This window comes from Colobus angolensis, unplaced genomic scaffold (assembly GCF_000951035.1).
Source record: "Colobus angolensis palliatus isolate OR3802 unplaced genomic scaffold, Cang.pa_1.0 Scaffold161, whole genome shotgun sequence".
NCBI classification, from domain to species: Eukaryota; Metazoa; Chordata; class Mammalia; order Primates; family Cercopithecidae; genus Colobus; species Colobus angolensis.
The window spans coordinates 5,263,913-5,268,554 of record NW_012114722.1 but is presented as its reverse complement, the minus strand read 5'-3'; the positions used below and the strand labels follow the sequence as shown (position 1 = coordinate 5,268,554).

General features: G+C 37.2%; 1 pseudogene across 1 annotated transcript; it reads right to left on the bottom strand.

The window, feature by feature from the left end:
- Positions 1–3,361: 3,361 nt before the first annotated feature.
- On the bottom strand, positions 3,362–4,421 carry LOC105508405 (annotated as a pseudogene). Its single transcript, XR_001001263.1, has 2 exons — positions 4,388–4,421; positions 3,362–4,279 (listed from the first exon to the last, which is right to left on the bottom strand). The product of XR_001001263.1 is annotated as an ADP-ribosylation factor 4 pseudogene (transcript).
- Positions 4,422–4,642: the final 221 nt, after the last annotated feature.

Below are 4,642 nucleotides of genomic sequence, written 5' to 3'. Positions count from 1 at the left end.
ACTTTTGCTATGGGTCAGTGGCAATTTGTTTTTGACTTTATTTTGTTTATTGTTATTTCTCAAATCTAGTCTCTCTTTTTTAACTCTCCATTAAAATGTTAACAAATGGAGAAGAGTATAACTATCAGTGAGTCACGAGGCAAGCCAGAGAAGCCAAGGAGGAAATATTTATAGATTGGATTTTCCACATTGTCTCTTTTTTAGCCTTATTTTTTTGAGACAGAGTCTCTTTCTATCACCCAGGCTGGAGTGCAGTGGTACGACCTTGACTCACGGCAAGCTCTGCCTTCTGGGTTTAACCGATTCTCCAAGCTCAGCCTCCCAAGTAGCTGGGACTACAGGCCCTCACCACCATGCCTGGTTAATATTTATTTATTATTTTGTTTATTTATTTATTTATTATTTTGGTAGAGACGGGGTTTCATCATGTTGGCTAGGCTGCTCTTGAACTTCTGACCTCAAGTGATTTGCCTGCCTTGGCCTCCCAAAGTGCTGGTATTACAGGCATGAGCCACCATGCCTGGCCACTTTAGCTATTTTAAAATTCCCATATGTGAAAAGTATTTTTGAACTCTTATACCACTTTCAGAAAAACTAATAGTTTGTCATTTGTCGAGAATACAAAAAACTCATGGTATAAACATTCAGATATCACAGCAGGTCATAATATGTTTATGTCTGTGTACATCTGTGTACGTAATTCTCCTCTGTACCTCACCCTTCCCCCCCAAAAAAACTGACTATCAAAAATCTCAGAATGAGTAAATTATGTAGATTGCCACACAATACAAATAGCTGGCAGAATCATTTTTTGACTGCCAAGAAAAACTACAGTAATCCTAAAGTACTGGATACAAATCTATTTTGATCACTTTGAACCTCCTCCCCAGTACAGACACATATATTTTTTCTACAATATAGATATAATCCAAGGAAAACTATTGAGATACCTTGATTTTATAAAATATATATTCAGTGTCATACATACATATTTGTGCTGATAATTCTTACTGATAAAGCAACATTTGAGGGAGAAAAGAACACTCTACTTGAAGTATATAGAGAAGTTAACCTTATATTTTGTTATAATGTAGGCAAACTGGTTAGAATATTAACTAAGAATTTATAGCTACTGAGTTGTTATGATCTTATGCAGACAGAGCCATACCCATGGAGGATACCAGAGAGAAAGCTCATGCCCCCAAGGATCCAATCTCTTACTCCCTAGTGTGACTATTATATTATCCCCTCCCTTTGTTTCTTCTTCCTGACATTCATGAAGCAAAAGAATAATATCTTACTTCCAATTCACTCACTGACATTTCTACTGGTAACACTTTCGTTTTGAAAAGTGAGCAGTAAGCATCTCTCCTGCATTTTTAATGCTGAAGCAAAATAGCTTCCAAAAACTGAAATTCATTAAATCCCATAAAGGTTTCTATTTTTTCCTTTTAAATGCAGAAATTAAAGGGTAATCTAAAAGATCTACTTCACCATACAGAAGTTGAGCACGTTATAACAGTGAGTTCACAAAAGAAATCAAGAAAACCTCTACTCACTGGAGCAAAACAGACTGGAAAATGCAGCCTCACTTTCCTGTCAGTTGGAGACAGCAAGGAGTCTACTGAAAGAAAAGCTCTCACAGGAATACATACCACCTCACTTTACTGCCAATTAAAATCACAGGAGAAACAGCAGGGGCATTTCAGCTGATTCTAATTACCATGAGGCTGTAAAGGGCTACTCAGAGATAGCTTAAAATCCACAAACCATGGTTTATAGAAATGGATAAATAAGTATATGCCGGAAGGAGTGAGAGTGATGATAATCTCTTCCACTGGCCCAGGTAGACCTATCAAGTGGCCTTCAAAGATAGGGGACATTCTGCTGCTGCAATACTGTCTGACTGACAGAATGATGTAGATTGCCATGAAAGACAGAAGAGAAAAAGCCTGTCAATTTCATCACAACACAACTGGATGACAGCTCTCCATAGCTGCCACGTGGAAGTAAAGTAGCAGCTGGGAATCTAGGAATATTCTAACACGGTGAACCTCCATGCCAAGGGGCACACTGGGCACTCGAATTGAGGGATCATACATCTAGGGTGTCATGGGTTCTTAATGTTCCTCTTTACCCCTCAACATCACATCTGTTTTTGGATTATGTTTAAGTCGGGTTTACCAGGAGCTATAAAATGAATAAAACTCTTTCCAAGCAGTCTCTTTTTCATCATATGTATTTTACTTGGACAGTTGTTTTGAAAATTCAATAGGATTTTTCAGTCAAAAGGCAAGATAAGATTTGTACTTTGAATCATGCTTAGACTCCAGAGTATGCCAAATGTCACTTCAGAGTGGGAAAAAAAGGTATTTCCTTAACTCACTCTAGCTTTGAATACCATTACATAAATTTCAGTTAAAAGTAGTCCTTGAGATAAAAATTGGTCATTTGCATACTGTAAAGAAAAAGTTTTTTTAAATCAACTTTTGGCTCACAGACTTATATGAAAATCCAATGAAAATTACAAATCTTTAGATAATATAATTTCATATATTCACAAAATATTGAATGCAAACATAAATGCTTCCTCTGTTCCTTTAGTTCCATTGATCTATATTATGAACTGCTGCTCCCAAACACCAAATGTGGAAATGAAACAGTCAGACTTCAAGGAAAATAATTTGTCATTGTTGGTTTTCTTTATCCAAACTATTCTGAGAGGGTGGCTCTTTGACAATGGTGCTATAGCTAAAGTAAAAACACCTGTATAATCCCACAATTCAAATTACATAATTTGATATTATTTGAAGAGCTTATCGAGTGAGGAATTTATAAAAACAAGCTTAAAATATCCAACTATTTTCTTGAATCAAACACAACTAGAGTAGATAAACAATTTTGCTGTGATTCAGAAAATTAATGTATATCTCCAAAGTGTGTTTACATACATAATTACATGCAGTGCAAAACCAGAAGACTGTGCAATTAAGCGTGTAGTATTAGTTGTTACTTTGGAAATTCAGGCTTCAACTTAACAAAATGACTCTCTTCATCTTGGATTCCTCTGAAGATTCTTTTTTCAGGTTCCCTCAAGCACTTCAATCTGCATGGCAATGATAAAAGTTGGAATTCCTGAGGTTTTAAAAATAATTAACTCTACTCAGTTTTACCAATTGTAAAATTAAAACTTGCAGCTCCAAACAAGCCCTAACTTGGATAGAATATTTTACTGTGAATCACATTTTTATAGAAGCATGTGTAAACTAGATGTTTGATTTCAACTTTTCTTTGAAACCTGTTTAATCCTAAATAAAATTATGCTAAATGTCTTCAGTAATATCTTTTTTTTTTTTTTTTTAAGCACTCAAACCAATTTATTTAAAGGTTTCACAATAGCTATGTCCAGGCATTTACACTTATGGGAAGTAAAATTTAAAAAGGATACTTTTTTCCCAAGGAGAATTTCTTTAAAACCAAGCACGTTGCTAAATAGCAACATCATACTTGGTAAACAATAATTGGCAACAAAATAATATTCTGCCCAAACGAGTCCCAGATACTGTTTAATAACCAAGATACAAACTAATTTTGTTGTAACAAGCCTAGGCCAATTTTATCAAACATGTCCTTGGTTAGATATCCAGTTTCACTTAACGTTTTGAAAGCTCATTTGACAGCCAGTCAAGTCCTTCATACAGACCAGTTCCTTGTGTTGCACAAGTGGCTTGAACATACCATGTTCTGTTACGAAGAGACTGAAGCCCTAGTTTATCTGTCATTTCACTGATGGCCATAGCATTTGGCAAATCTTGTTTGTTTGCAAAAAGCAGCAGCACTGCATCTCTCAACTCATCTACCAGAAGCATTTTCTGCAGCTCATCTGCTACTTCCTGAATTCTTTCACGATCATTGCTATCTACCACAAAAATAAGACCCTGGGTATTCTGGAAGTAATGCTTCCAGAGAGGCCTAATTCTATCTTGACCACCAACATCCCATACTGTGAAACAAATGTTCTTATATTCTACTGTTTCCACGTTAAAACCAATAGTAGGAATGGTGGTGACTATCTCCCCTAACTTCAGTTTATACAGAATGGTTCCCTTGCCAGCAGCATCCAATCCAACCATCAAAATGCGCATCTGCTTCTTGCCAAATAGTCGGGAGAAGAGGGAGGAGATAGTGAGGCCCATGGCGGTAGTGGCACTTGTGACGGGCAGAAGCAGAAGGGATTTGGGGCGACCCTGTGCTTTCTCCTTTCAAGCTCCCAGGCAAACTAAAAGAGAGGGAAGAGAAAGAGCGGAGGAAGAAAGGGGGAGGCGGGCACGTCTCGCTGGCCGCTGTGCTGATGAAGCTCCGGCACAGGAATAAGCCGGTAGAGGACCTGCTACGCGACTGGCGCGGCAGCTCCGGCTCTAAAGTAATATCTTATCTAGAAATGCATATAGCCCCATAGAATATGAGGCAACACATCCCCTTTTTGAAAGTCAAGCCCTACTTTTATTTGAACATCTCCTTTATTTATACAACATACTCAGCTATGACCTAGAGAAATCAAACACGACCATTACACAAATAAACTGTGGAAGAACTCCAGTAGCTGCATATGTCTAAAACTGATATTTTCCTATGTAATTAC